A 16,656-nucleotide genomic window follows, 5' to 3' on the forward strand; every position below is an offset into this window, starting at 1 on the left:
ACAGTGACTTTAAAACACCACAAACAAACATTTGTCTCTTTTTCAAAAGTTTAAACTGTGCTCCATGACAAGACAGAGATGACAGTTCCGTCTCACAATTAAAAAAATGCAAACATATCTTCCTCTTTAAAGGAGTGCGCGTCAGGAGCAGAGAATGTCAGAGAGAGAGAGAGACAGAGACAGAAAAGCAAACAATCAAAAATCAATAGGAGCTGTTGGGACTTTTAAGTATGTGAAGCACCACGACAAGGGAAACAATGTGAAGGTAGTCTTTCAGCATTTTTCAGGGGAGTGTCCGTAACCTCTAGACCAGTGTGCGAAAAGCACCTCTGCTCACACCCCCTCCATCAGGAGCAGAGAATGTCAGAGAGAGAGAGAGAGAGACAAAGAGAGAAAAGCAAACAATCAAAAATCAATATGTGCTGTTCGGGCTTTTAAGTATGCAAAGCACTGCGCGGGAAGCATATTGTATATCATTGAAGAGTTTTATTTAATACATAATACGTGCTCTGATTGGGTAGCTTCTCAGCCATCCGCCAATAGCGTCCCTTGTATGAAATCAACTGGGCAAACCAACTGAGGAAGCATGTACCATAAATTAAAAGACCCATTGTCTGCAGAGATCCATGAACCAGCGAAAAATCTGTGATATATATTTAGATATGCTTACAGTACTTATAAAATCTGCGATGGAGTGAAGCCACGAAAGTCGAGGCTAGTGAGTATAGCGAGGGATCACTGTATACCATTTCAAATTTCTGAAAAGTATAACTAAAATTAAGAAACTTAATAAAACTAAATTATACTGAGTTCTGATTTGCAATACTGTGGTGCTGGCTCAGACTGACTCATTTCTTGCTGTTAGTAAAATGCAGTCAGAGACACTCAGTATTGTATTCTGAGAATGCAATGATACTGTATGAAATGTCCAAGGTTGAGTGTCTCATTTGCTCTCAGCTGTACCACTGAATAAGATATAGCCTGCTTTGAAATGGTGTGTTCTATCAAAAACGAATGGCCCATTGTTCAATGTACTTTTGAAACCTTTTTTTTTTGGTTCTGTCTGTTGAGGTGCACGGTGTAATTATTCTTCACCTTCACTAGCATTGGTTGCTTTGATATTTTCAAGAGCAAGATGTTGGTTGGTCGCTTCTTTCAGCTCTGAGCAATCTCTTTACTGTATTCAAATTCAGCTTTCTGAGCTGAGGACCCCGAGCAACCGAGACTATCATGGTACTTGATTTTAGATGGCCAACATATTTTGTTCTCCTATCTTTTGTTAATGTATGCAGAATATGCTCAAACAAAATCTGATGCATGGTTGTAGATGGGGCAAGAGTTTAAGTAGGAATCAGTCTTTGAACAGGTATTGTGCATTGCTGGATCAACACACATAAGATCAATTTAGATTCTGTAATTAACTCTTTCAGGACGCATGTCGACTTTTGTCAAAAGGAGGGGTAATCAACTGTAAATAGTGGCAAAACCCACCGTTATGTTTTAGTTGGACTCTCTTTGCTAGAAGGAATGTTAAATTCATTGGTTTGACTGAGATTCCCTGTGCTAGCACGAGTAGAAAGGCAAACTACGGCAAAAATGGCATCGACCTCTGGCGAGAGATCGAAGCAAATGTGTAAAGCAAAATACTCTGTGTACAATGCTTTGCACTTTATCGCTGAATTGAACTCTGACTTTTCAGACTCCGATTTTGAATCAAGTGATCGAAAATGAATGTGAGGTACCCGCATCATGCTGATTGTGGTGCTGAGCTGGTTTGTGTAGCTGACTATGGCAATGTTTGCCTGGGAGGACTGCCAGTTACAGTGACAGGGGGTACAAACCAGATAACAATGCACTACGACCACCACTGCTGGCCCCGTCCCCCATCATGTGAAGACAGCCTCGGAGCCAGCGTGCCCAAAGCATGCAGCAACAGACATTTAATGTTAATTCTTGTGTGAAACCATTGCTTTGTGTGCTTGTCAGAAAAGTGTGCCCTCAAAGCGTTAACATAACCTGCACTTTTTTGTGATGTTAAAGGGAAGCCAACATGCTTGGAGAAAAGCACACACAGCAGAATGTGCAAACTGCACACAGACAGAGAGGCTGGATCTATATAATGAAATGTGTTAACTTAGTTTGCCTTAAATATGCTACTTGAGATTAAGAAGCAAAAATCTAAGATGCATCTTCACACAAGTGCTAAAAGAACTGAGATGGTGGGACATTTTCTGCCCTCATTAACACAGTTTCAAAATTACTGATTCCTCTTTATTCTTTATTTTTTAGAGCAAAATCTCCTGTTCAAGCTACAGGTCAAGGAGATTTTTTCTTTCTCTTTGTTACAAGTGGGTCACACAAAGTGGTAATAGTTGAGTCACCATATTTTGTGTGATGTGCAAACTACGGTAATAGCAGCATGCTTGCTTTAACTTGCATTCATTTGTTTTTGCCTCGTTTGCAGTGCAGTACAAGCTAGATCATATTTTTAAAATGTTCAAGGAGGTACCTACCATAGTTGCTCAAATGGCTTTAATAATCATGTTTTTTCCTGGATTTTTTTTAGTATTGATGGCATGCACGTAACCAGTGATTCTTAACCTTTGAGTCATGGACCCTTTAAGAATCTGATGAAGGCTATTGACCCCCTTCCCCAGAAATATTCACATAAACACAACTTTGCATGCAATGAATATAATGTACTTATATATATATAATGTATTTATATAATGTGTTTATCGAGACTTGATTGCCTTATACATATATGACAAACACAAAGAATAACTTTAAAGTAAACAATCTAAAAAAAACCACTCCTTTCTTAGGCAAATAGTAATTGCCAATCATTATAATTATGAAATATAATCCTCTTGTGCAAATTAAAACAGATCTACTACTACTACGTTTTCTACTACCATTAATACTACTACTACTACTGTATAGTAGTAGTATAGTGTATATAGATATAGTGAATATAAATTTTTAATTTTTATCTGACCCTTACGGACCCCCTGAAACCCATCCATGGACCTCCTAGGGGCTCACGGACCTCACTATACCAAAGAATTCACATGGAAAATTTTAAGAACTGGCTGGCATGGTGAATCCCTGGTTAGGATTCAGCATCGTTGGTTAGAATTCCATGCCTTTGTTGCTCTCAATTGCACTTCTAACTGTGTCTATGTGGGGTTTTCTATGCCCACTTTAGTTTTTTTTTCCCACCTATAAAAGAAGTGTATGTTGGGCTTTCTAAATCGGCCCCATACAAGTTTTGTGATCAAGAAGGAAAACTTTCCCTGGTTTGACTGAAGGGAGCATATAGAATTGTGAATGACTCCAATATGCTTCTGACAATGTAGTTTTTACAGAAATGTCTTAAAAAACAAATAACTAAAACAAAAAATACAAACTATGCTGGATAAACTTCATATATTTCTGTAGCCTGTAAAACCACTAGGCTGTGAAAATGAGTAAAGTGTTTAAAAGAGAGCACAGCAGTGCTACTGCTGGTGAACTGCTGGGCTCCTCTCTTGATCTCTCCTTTTGGTTTCTCTTTTGCTGCACACACCTGAAGATTCCAATGATTTCCTCAAATGAAGAGAATGTTATTGAATTTTTTTGAACGCCATTTGCCTGCATAAGTACATTCACCATTCTACCAAATTGATGTTGTGCTTGATGTGTCAGCATGAAGTTAACATTTTCTTCCTCTTTTCAAATCCCTGTGTGGATTTTATGAATAAAGTATTTGCAAGCAAAGAAGAAAGCTAGTCTTTAGTCTAATAAGCAACTTGCGCTAGTGTGAGTGTGGATGAGAGGGATTATGATGGACTGGCCAAGTCCAAGGTTGGTTCCTGCCTTGCCTCCAGTGAGGCAGGCACTCTGTTTCTTAGCGATCTGAATATTACATGATTACTGCATGTGTTAAAGTAAAATATTTCTCTAACTTTTCCATTAATTCAACAGTGGTGCAAGACTGCAAAATAGCATTGCTGGTATGTTGCTGGTGGTAATCGTATAGTCATTCTGGATGAAATTATACATGTAGAAGGTGGCACCAAGGCTGTTATTTTTAAGGCAACATATAACGAGTGAGCACAATTAAAATACTTTCAGTAATAGTGATTAAAATTAAACAAAATTTCAAGGTAATAAATTTCATAATTATTTATAGCACTCAATGTTCAGGAAAGTTAATGAAACAAAATGAATCTGAATTTCTTATTGCTTTTAAAAAGACTAAACACAGTACCTTGAAAAAGTATTCAGAATCCTAATATATTTAGATAGTGCAATAGCAATTCCATACACGTTTTTTTTTTAATTGTTAACTCACAAACACTCTTGATTTCATTGCAGTGCTCACAGCACTAGAGGTATGCCACATTTTTACCAATTGCAGAATCACTTGTTTCACAGGAGCTCTTGCAACATGACACTGTTTCACAAATCCTTTGTACACAGAGACGAATAATAGCTTAACCTCACTACATTTGAGGCTCTTTATCATGTGCAGGGCTTACTTTTCATGCACTACCTTGTATAAGGGTAGGAAATAAAAAGTAATTCATCTCAACTAGTGGAAGTGTTGTGTATAATGTAATCTGTAAAGTTAGATTACAATAAAATAAAAAAAACACCCATACAAATTTAACTTGCTAAAACCAAATGGTAAAAGAGGCCTCAATTAAAGTTTTTATTTTTTTATATATTTTTCAAACTTTATTAAATTTTATTACTACAGTTTCCATTAATAAAATTTATCATTATGAAAATTCTGTGCTTCTGTATTAGTTTTGTCACACACATATGCTTTGGAAACATCAGCATGGCGCTACTAAAGTAAGCATAAAGGCACCAGCACAGGGGGAAGCACAGTTGCTGATGTCCTCACTTTTTTCATTCGCAGACCAGAAGACAAGCCCCACAACGAGCATTGACATCACTTCCTGGGCTTTAACCTGGAGGTCCTACCTCTTCTACAGCGCAGACAATCTAAAGAATAAAGACGTCAGAACTTGCTGTTCATTACCAACCCCAACACCAATGAAGATGGAGTTCTGGAAGAGATCAAGCTTGACATACAGAAAGGTACTGAGGGTGCCAGACGTCTGTGATTTTTCTTTTCAGTTAATTTCCTTTGAATTAAATATGTTGGTGCTCAATATTTCAAAATCTGTTATTTAATTATCTTTTTCTTTTTTATACAGTATAGATATAATAAACTACCTATTGCTAATAAACTATTTATTATTTAATTGAATATTTAAAATAAATGTAATGATGAAACTAGTTTATCATTAATCTCTTACCAATATTTTTTATACCACTTTCCATCAAAGGTTTAGTTAGTATTTTTGTCTATATTTCTATATTTTATGCAGCCTTATCTGAGTGTGTGTATTCGTATATAGCTCTGACTGGATTCAGATCTAAACTCTATGAAGGTCACTGCATTCATTTTAAGTCTCTAGGTTCTTGAACCACTAAATAATTCTTCTTAATCTCCTTTAGTGGTGTAGCACACTGATTCATAATACGACTCCTACTTCTCTTTGGTAAAAGTAACTTCTTAATTTTTTAACACCATTAAAAGGATTGATGGTGGCATATTAAAGCAATAATATAAATAAGTACATTATTTAAAAAAATATATAAAAAGAGAATAAATGTTAAGTTAAAAAAGTATATTTGAGTATATTTTTTTTACATTTCTTTTATGTTTTTTTAAATATATACTTATTCATTTCACTTAATATGTTTCCATTTCTGCAGAGAGGTGTACAGTATCTTAAGGCTTGATGCCATGTTGTTAAACACAGAACGCTTAAAGTTACCAGGTTAAAACATTAGTTATTTGAATGATTCTTTTTCATCTAATGTCCAATGGCCACTGTAGGAGGTGATGAAGTTGATCTTTATATATAAAATACGGAACCATGGCTGTCCGTTTGTCTGTCTGGGATTTTAAATCACCTGTAGCTCACAAACCGTTTGACCTGAAATTTGGTACACATATACTACGTGACGTCTACTATCTGCTTTCGGGGTGATGATTGACCTTCATGGTTACTCCTCTTTTCATTTTTATTTTATTTTACTGTAAAATAAACTCTCAGCAGCAGCCAGCAGGGGGGCCATGCGGTGCATATGTACGGGCACCATTCTCATCCCTACCACCTTCGCCATAACTTCCCCTACCTCTTCATATCTTAAATCATTCTTGAGGCAGATTGAAGACTTAAGTGCCAGCTTAAGTGAAAAATTAAAGAAAACGTACTAAGTAATTGCAACACAAACACTGACTTAATCAGTTTTAACGCAAAAAGATGCTGATGAAAGAAGAGAAGAAGTGGGCCACTAAGGTGGAAAAAAGAAGAGCTGCTCAGGAAGCAGCAAGCGTATCAACCTCTGAGCAAACGAATGCTAAACAGAGACAGAGAAAGAGGATGAAAATTAGGAATGCTCTGGTCAAGTGTGTTCACTGCACATTATCGTGCAGTGTGCCACTACTGGTCAAGAATTCTACTGGTACACAGCAGTTTTATTTGTTTGAAACATATATGACACACACACTGCCTTTGAAAGGCAAACTCTATCATTAAAGAACTCAACTGTCCTCCACCTTTCTGGAAAATACTACAGGACAATTAGAATGTGCACAAGTAGCAAGTTTTAAGTGAGTTTTTTATTGTTATTTTTTAAGCCGCTAATATCGACAAATACATGCTGTTGTGTGTATATTGTATATATTGCAAATATACCTCTGTTTCATTCATTCTTTTTAGGTCTGATGTTGGTAAGATGCAAGTGAGAATTTCATTGTACTGTGTAATGCATGATAGTCTTGAGTTTGAACTAGAATTTATTTAGCACTTTGGCATGTGAATGTTTATTCTGTCAATGACAGCTAAGAATGAAATCCTGCGTCATTCTGTTTAATCAAGTGTCTGGTAATAATGTATTTGACTGAGCAGCTGTAACATGCAGCATTTGGATTAATTGGAATTGTTTTTAATGACAACATGATTAGAGAATAATAACTTATAGGTTGCACATGATCCTTATAAGAAATCAAAATATACCAGAAAATAGACATTAATTATTTTTTTCACAGTTTTTTGGAGATATAAGAAAAATTCCTGACTTTCTGTAAATAATAATATTAACCCCATCATATTTACAAGTGATGAAGAAGACATTTTAAATGACTTGGCATGACAATATATCTAAATGGCACAGGAGAGGATGAAGACTGAACACCATAAAAAGGACTGGCTGACTTAGACAGCCAAACTTAAATACTGACATTAACTCAGTTCCTAACAAATAAACAAAACGCATAGCTTCACATGAAATGACATCTTCAATGGAGTTCCTCCAAAATCTGTGTTTTACCCAGGACTCTCTTATTTGTAGTTATGACTTATATTCTGATGTGGGTGGTAAACTTGTGGGATCTGGGGATGAATCAAGAAGCAGGAGGGACAGTATATGTTGAGGAGGCGTCAAAAAAATTCAAATCTTCGAAAAGGGCTTAACAGTTAGGAAATGCAGTTGAAAGCAGAGACGTGCAAAGGCAATAAGAAACATTAACTATTATTTAATCGTAAATACAAGAAAGATAATGCTGTCATCCTATTCTGACTCTTTAAGTTTTGACCATGTTGAAATGAGAGCGACAAAGAGAAGAAACATTGTGTAATTTGTCGCAATCCATTTTCAAAATTTTGCCCAATGAAAGCCAAATAATAGTCCTAATTCACAGTCAAAAAAGAGTAGCCCTAAGGATCTTAAATGAAAAACACAATAATCAAAAACTCACACACAATCAAAGATTTCAAAGATGGAGGTGTCCAGTGAAATACAAAACTGCAGAAGATATGAAATAATTGTACCACAAATGTGCAGTAAGCTACTTTTTCCAACACTTCATGGTACAGAAGACAGGTCAGGTGTACATTTTTGAGAAACTAAATTAGCTGAATTCTTCCACAGGCATTTTAATGACTTCAACAAGAGTATGACTGTTTGAGAAATATTTGTTTTCCATTATACCCAAGAGACTTCTGCTTGTGATCAACATGGCACAAATCCAGAGCTCACAACAACATAAAAGCGAAATTTCATAAATTCTGAAGCAGAGCCAGAGATTTGTCTTTTTTATGTTGATGACCTTTATATCAGCTTTTCTGGCTTTGGCATAATGAAACTGATCAAGTGCAGCCAGTATAACCATCTCTTAGGTGAGCATCAGGAGTTTGTTACCAAAAATTCACAGTCACATCCTGTTTATTGATTTGACATTCCATACACATTCAGCAAGCTGGCAATGGATTGTAAAGGCCAGTGCGCTCACCAGGATGTTACTTATGCAGTCATAATATTTAAACATTATAAGCATCTATTCACAGTATAAATATAACTGTAACGCCATTCATAATCTTATACAGTACCCATTCCCCTTTGAATTTTCAAGTAAGCCTGAGTTTTTTCTTTGTAAAGAGAATAGGGAATACCCCGACAAATAGTAGTATTTTAGCTTTGTGTTATTATTTGGCTGAAAATGAGTTTGAAATTCTACATTCATCGAAATCCTTCTGTTTTTTTCTTTATTAACCCATTTTCATTTTAATTGTTTGTCCTCTTGTACTCAGTGCTGTTGTCTAACTGCCAATTAAACTATCGTCTGTTATTTAGTGTGAAATGATAATACCTGAAAAAATACTTGCCTTGCCAAAATAATAGCAAGTTAATTGAAATGAATTGAAAATCCCCTAAAATCAAATACAAAACAGTAGGCTATGATTACATTTTAAAAATATTTAGTATAAAGCTGTGGCCTACCACAGATGTCTGTGTGTAAGTTTCTCAGCTCCTTATCAACTTGTGTTTCACTGCAAAAGAAATGTATTTTTATAATTAATTCAATTATTTATCCCTCACCAAGCCATTCATAAAGGTTTCTGTGTGGACCACCTTTTCCATATGGGCAGGACTACAGCTGTACAATATGAGAAGATAATCACACTTCTGTTTTGGATGTTTATCCATTACTTGTCATATATGAGCTTCGTAGCCCCACTGTAGTCTACTTCTTCTCCAGTGAGTCTGATCCATTATTTCCATGAGTATCCTGTTTCTAATGGATACACTGAACTCCAAATTGCTGACAATTCTAGATATTTTTACCAACATCTACACACCCATTTTAACTGTCATTGTTTTCATTTTTGTTATACAGTATTTAAATGCTCAGTTTATTTATAACTCTGTTTTACATGCATATAGAATATTGTGTGAGAAGGAGAAATAAATAACATACCAGCTGCCCTATACCTGTGGCTGCATCAGGTTTAAAAATAGAATAGAGACTGTGGGACTGTGACAGGCTTGTCTTTTCTATAGCTGACACTAAAGCTGCTGACTTTAATGTTGGAAAGCTATCTTGCAATGCTGCTGACTCAATGCTGATATCATACCCTGCTGAAACAAGATTTAGCACATTTAAATTTATTAATATTTACAGTATGTGCTAATCAATAAATGTTTTCATTAAAATTTATTTTCTTGTATTTTACATTGGTTTATAGACTGCTAAAAGAAAACTGATAATGAATAAAGCGTTTTAATGTCCTTAGTCAATAGGGTGGCCACCGTGTTTGATTCCAGGTAATCTGGAAGAAGCAGATATTAAACAAACCAGCAGAATGAAAACAGAGTAAGCAGTAGAAGATAAAAAAAAAGTACTCGGTTTCTTGACAGAATAAAGATTAGTCTGCCTCATATAAAAATACAGAGTTTTAGTGATGAACTATTCCATTGGTTGCAATGGTGCCAACAGCTTATGTTTCCTAATTCTCAATATTGTGGAAATTTCTCAAAAGCCCAGCTGGGACTAACCTGGGTCAAAAGACAATTTGCTGATCTGTACATTTCTTCTTTCTTGGGGCCGTGCTTCTGACTCTTACTAATGCCAACTTTCATTTCAGAAAATCATTCCATCCTTGTGAACAACTCGGGTTTTCAAAATGACAGGTGTTATCACCGCATCAGCTCCTTTCGTTTTCCTTTTGAATTACATCTGGTGACACAGTTAATTTTGTATTTACTTTCTAAGCTAACAGATTCAATTCTAACCTTCCATAAGCTATCATTTAAAATATCATCAATAGTGTTGAGTGGTGAAATTCTCCAAAGTGTTTTCGAAGAAAATGTGCTATGTTAACCAGTGACCTTGTTCACCAAGAATTTTCCTTGAAATTCATTGTGTGTCCAGCTTAGATAAACTTTTTTTTCCATCATTGCCCCATGATGCTTTGCAAGGCCAGTGTAGCATCACAGAGCTGTAGCAGCCAATGTTGGATGAGACAGCCTTTTAAGTATATAGTGCAGATGTAGTGGGCTAAAAATTTTTAAAAAGTTTGGATATACATTTAAACACAAATCAAGCATGCAGAAGTAAATTGGAAATGTGTCAGTGTATTTTTGTATGTGACATTTATGTAATATACAAGACTTATTAGTTTAATATTATCCAGAGTGCTATACAGTTGGTGCAAACAGAAAGAAGTGAAGCATCTATGTGGTTTAGTGCTGCTCTTATTTGGAAGGAACTATAGTGAACGAGCAAAAGCGTTATGGAGGAAAAATCAAACTGTACTTTTCAGTTGAAGAGATGTGAGTGCCTGATTGACTCTGTGGGGTGCAACCCTTACTAAATTTATGCTCCCTATCTTTTCTGTTCTGATATTTAATTCTAATAACTTTGTTTCACGAACGCACATTGCAACAGTGTTTAGCACTACTGTTTTACAGCTCAGGTCACATAGTTGGCAGATGTTTCTCTAGCTGTAAGGGACACTTAAAAGACTATCTGTGAGGTTTTTGCAATTTCACCAAACTTGAGGCAAAGCAAACTTAGAGGGGTTTCTGCATTACTAGTTATCAACAAGAAGGACTTGTAATTTAATTTTTTAAATTTTTGTTAATATAGCTTTTTTATTAATACACATTGTGGAGCTTTTAATTAATGTAACTGCCAAGTAATAAAATTATATGCAACCACTTGTTCTTAAAGGAACAAGGTCCTTTAGCTCTCTTTATCTCTGCAATGGTTAGACAACTTGGTACATGGCATGAACTCATTTACTAGGCTTGTCTACTGCTCATTTGAGTTATCACAAGCAATTTAAATGCAACAACTTCTTTGTTTAAAGATGGAAACATTATAACAGACTCATTCTTCATATTTAACATTGTCAACAACAACAATATTTATTTCTATAACTCTTTATAAAATATCTGCTATTTAGCTGCAGTTATTTTCTGGTTTCAACCCTGAGTGTCCTCTACAGGTTTGCTACTCACAGAGCAGCCAATTATCTTCTAATATAATCTGTCAAAGTTGTATACAGAGACCGGCCCAAGCACTTTTGCCATCCCAACTAAAGTTGATATCAGCCCAAGAGTTGTTGTATCAGCCAGGTCCAGAGAAACGGTCAACTCATTGCATCTCTTAATAAGTTTTATATAGTTAACCGTTCTGATAGACTTCTCAAACAACTTCTCGTCTGCAGCAGGCTTCATATCTTCTTCACATCGAGAAACATCTCTGAAACGTAATCATTGTGCATCTTTACGAAATGTGCATTACAGTGTAACCTCGGGTCACAACCCAGTTTTGGTCGTGACCCGAAGTAATTTTCCCCCATAGGATTGTATGTAAATACAATTAATCCATTCCGGACCGCACAAGCTGTATGTAAATACAGTATATATTTTTTTAAAGATTTTTAAGGACAAAAATAGTTAATTTTACCATAGAATGCACAGTGTAATAGTAAACTAAATGTGAAAACATTGAATAACACTGAGAAAACCTTGAACAGAGAAAACTAACTGCAAGAGTTCACGCTACAGCCTTACGAACCGCTCTCTGTAAACACTTTTTTAATGAGTTTTAAGTACAGGGAAAAAAATGAACGTTTGAAAATCCGTAATTTATACAAAAACTAACCATAAACAACCAACAAAACTAACCTTGCATAAGTCAAGTTCTAGCATGAAGGAAGTGAGGAGGAACTGGGTGGAGAGGAGATTACAGTTTTGTGGTAAAGTCTGTGAAGATGCAGGTTCACTGCATGCTCCCATCTCGCTTCCGGGAACCCTTAAACCCGTCACCGTCAGTAATGCTACAGATGAGCACGACAGTGAGGCACTACAATGAAGCAATCGGATGGTGCAAAAAGTGCCAAGTGCTTTTATTAAAATCAACAAAACAACAATCAAAAACAAAGTCCAAATTAAAGTGCAGTGCTTTCAGAATCCTTCAATAAATAAATGATCCCATAAAAACACAAGTGAAGTGGAGGTTAAAATCCAATAGAAAAAAGTCTTCATTAAATACAACGAGATTAAAACAATGCTCGAAGCAGTCTCTTTAAAAATAAGCCCGTTGCATTCTTTAACTGCCTTCTCGGCCTTACTGTCTTCTTTAACTGACTTATTGCACTCTCTCTCTCTCGCGCTCTCTCTCTCACTCACTCTCTCTCTCGCTTGCTCGCTCGCTCACTCACTGCACAGGGAATGCACAGGGAGAGACTGAACACGTGCAGAAATCATCGGTGAACTTTTTGGTTGTACCCCGATTTGTACGTGGTCCTAGACGTTCGTATCCCAAGGTTCCACTGTATGTCTGTATAATACAGCTTCATTATTGTGTAAAAGTAATGTCTGTGTATATATATACTAGCATTGATGTATATAACTTCCTGAGTGGCATGGACTTCTATTTCAATAAATAATTATTTTGGACATCATTTCTTTCGGACTGTTCTTATAGGGCAAATTGTGGTGATCGCATACTGCACAAAGTTCTTCAACTAAACAATCAGTGAGGTCACGTTGAGTCTAATTATTCAACACCTCCATAACAAACACACTTTTATGCTAAACATGAAGTGCAAAGTGCTCTTAGAGAAGATAAATTAGAAATGTACAATCCTTAATTATCGATTAAATTTCTAACTTTATCTGCCATTTATTTAAATCAGTCTAAAGTAGGATTAAGCTGGAGAAGAAGATCCAGACAGACATGAGAAGAACATACAAATGTGACTCAAATAGCTTGCAGGCAGTGACATGTGCCTGGATTTCTGAAGATGGGACACATCAGAGCTACCTACTGAACAACCACGTCTCTCATTATAAAAAAATAAATTAATTAATTAATTAAACTGTATAATGAAGTCAACTGCAAAATAGAAATAAATAAATAAAAGAGAAACACATGGAGTTAAACCTACATAATATAATTTTACTTGTATCTATCATAATTCCAATTAGCAGATCACACCCCAGGGGAGCTGCTTTTAAATATCTCAAAATAAATTAAACAGCACAGCAGTCACTGAGGGAGTTCAACTATGAATTAAGAGAAAAAGTCAAGGCTATGTTATTAAATCTGATTTTAAATATTAAAGTGAATAGAATTAAAAAACAAACCAGGCTTTTTTTTTGTTTAATACAATAAATGAAAAATAATTTTTCCACAGTTTATTAAATGCTCTTAAGACACTTTCATCAATGGAAAAAAGGATATTTTAATAAATTTAATAGCATATATGAAGATAACGGGCAGATAAAAGCCACAGAGCATTGTACAGTTAAGGTTTTTATTCATTATAATGCAGGTGATTTGCTGTTGTTATTGTTTGTACTGTTTTACCCTGGTTGCCATTTTAAACAACAAAAATTACAAGTAAATGCTACCAAAGCAATTTTGGCAGTTTAGAATGCTTTATGTATAGAGTGGGAATTAGTTATTTTGTCATATTGTTGTAACTTTTGTGTTTTATTTGTCTTCTTTGAAAGCCTCCATTTGTATAACTATGCAGTTATTCAAGGGCAGAACAATCATCAGATTTGTAGGAGTGTTTTGTGCATCCATAGAACAACAAAGGATTATAACGTAATGTTTCAATGTTTAGAATAAAAAAAAAACCTACTTTATTCTTTTATATTCAGTATCTTGCAATCATGTCATTTGTACTGAAATGATAAAAAATATCCATATCTGCTCAGGCTTCATGGCCCGTCAGTCAATATTTCTTGTCAATTGTGTTTATTCTTTTAAAGAAATGTCTCTCAATCCACCATAATGCTACAATTGTTGTTGCTTTCTTTATTTTGAGTATAGATTTAAATTTAAATTGTTTCAGGCTCCAGTCTTAACAAAGGACTATGCCTTCAGGACTAAAATGCAGATAAACAGAATAAATCAAATCCTATAGTTAATGCTGCATTAATCATCCAATTATTGACTGAGAAGAAGAATATAAATAATAATTTGTTAGTTAGATTGATAAAAACATGACAAAGACATGAAAATTAAGCCAAAGTCAAAGCATCTTTTAAGCAACAAGAATGCAACATAAGTACTATATACTGTAGACTTCCATCAATAAAATGTATTTATAATAAGAAGTAAGAAAAAAAAATGCTAATAAAAGGTTTAATGAACTTGAAACCCTTTTCAACTTTGGCACATCCCAATACTCCCATTACTACTTCCCAAAATCTATAGGGACACTTTTTGCTCTGCAAATTCTTTAAAGTTTGCCTTTTACAACTCAGAGTAAAGTATTTTAAATGATGATAAACTTTCTGTTATCATTAAAGCTTATATCTGCCTGGAGAAGGATTTTATCCTCATATTACATTTCATTTGATAATAGGATTTCTTATAAGTTGCTCTTCTCCATTTTATAAGTGTGAAAAATGAAAATGAAAATTAACTGCTGTGGCTTTAAATTACTTTCAAAGCCATTGCCATTCAATCAAATGTTATGTGATTTAGTCACTTTCACAGTGAGCAAAATCGCAAAGTGGTTTATGAAAAAACAATAACACAATCCAAAACAACACTTGATAAGGTAGATTACAAGATCATTCAAGCTCAAGATCCAATAAGTCACAAAAAGTTATTGAGATTCTGGTCAGAGCTTGCAAATGTATATAGAAGCATTTTGACAGAAGATTTAATAAATGGCATAGCAATTTCACCATCAGTATAGTAGAAAGAAAAGATTCTATTTTAAAAGAATTAAGTGTGGAGATAGTATATATAAAAGGCAAGGAAGACACAGTTACTAGCTGATTTTAGATGAAGAATTTTGCCTATTCTCATAATATCTATCTTTTCAAATGCAGTGAGAAATGTGGGTGTTTTAGATATAAGATAATTAATGAAGAAAAATATATTTTAAGCATCTGAAATGCTGTCATGCTGGCAGCAGGAGTGGCACACGAGTCCATGCTGCTAACTCATAGTGTTACAATTTTGAATAATTTGTATTGCAATTTTTTCATACTTTTCATTTTTGCCATTATAATTATATAAACTGCTCATAAAATTAAAGGAACACTTTGAAAACAGACCTCAATGGGAAAAAAATCATGCTGTATATCTATACTGATATGGACTGGGTAATGCGTTAGGAACGAAAGGATGCCACATCGTTTCTCGGAAATGAAAATTATCTACCCACATAGGGATGAATTCAAAGACATCCCGGAAATCAAAGTGAAAAAGTGATACGGCAGGCTAGTCCATTTTGTTGAAATTTCTTTACAGCAACTCAAAATCATGCTCAGTAGTTTGTACGGCCCCCACGTGCTTGTATGCATGCCTGACAACATCGGAGCATGCTCCTAATAAGACGACGGATGGTGTCCTGGGGGATCTCCTCCAAGATATGGACTAGGGCATCACTGAGCTCCTGGGTTAGATGCTGTATTCCAAATATTTTCTGCGCTCTCGACACAGCCCACTGTAGAATTTCCGATCAGCTACTGTACACCTGTGATTTCACACTCAGATACAATGGGTTAAAATACTGGTGCACTGATAGTAACAATGCTAAAGCAGCTATAGTATTTGGAATAGTTTGGCCATTCCATAGACCATTATATTGTTACAAGTTGATTACAATCAGATGCCTTAAGTTTATAAATAATATGCAGTTAATTTCAGTGTATTTGATAAAGCCGTGTCAGGGATGTGAATCTAAAAACGAATAGGAAACCACACAGGAACAGTAGCATTGCTTTGATGCTGGGTGCTGCCAGCTTGCAAAACCGAGTGGAAACTTGCATATGCACAGGGTAAGGCTGGCATGAGTATGTGCGTGGCTTTATGCCAAGTATAGTTTATATACATCTTGTAGTGAGCATGGAAACAGGATTATTCAACATTTTTGTGCATATGCACCGTTTATACATGAGGGCCCTGGTCTCCCAGTATATTTTGCTGACAAACCAAATTTCCTTCTTGGGGCAATACAATTTTATTGAATTACTAATTTTTTGACGACCAATTCTTCTGAAAAAAAATACATATTAATTTGCAAAAAGCATGAAATAGAATGCCTGATTTACCTGCATTATTTCATTAATTTATTTTACATACAGTAATATTGAAGAGTTTACTTAGCATAAAATAAAAAAAATTATATTTAATATTTTGAGGTATAATACAAATTATAAAACATAAGTTTTTTAACTTGACAGAAAATTTTGCAAACTAACAATGACAATGGCTTATTTATAATTATTAATATCATTGATAATTATATAATTCATAAGTTATTTATA

At 34.9% G+C, this 16,656-nt stretch overlaps 1 long non-coding RNA gene across 1 annotated transcript in view; it reads left to right on the forward strand.

Annotated features, from left to right (window-relative positions):
- Nucleotides 1–16,656, forward strand: part of LOC120532690 — a 38,488-nt gene that overhangs the window by 11,738 nt on the left and 10,094 nt on the right. The window contains exon 3 of the long non-coding RNA XR_005634342.1: nt 4,910–5,091. This is a non-coding gene — a long non-coding RNA (uncharacterized LOC120532690). The remainder of the gene's footprint in view (nt 1–4,909; nt 5,092–16,656) is intronic.

Source organism: Polypterus senegalus, chromosome 7, assembly GCF_016835505.1.
Source record: "Polypterus senegalus isolate Bchr_013 chromosome 7, ASM1683550v1, whole genome shotgun sequence".
Classification (NCBI taxonomy): domain Eukaryota; kingdom Metazoa; phylum Chordata; class Cladistia; order Polypteriformes; family Polypteridae; genus Polypterus; species Polypterus senegalus.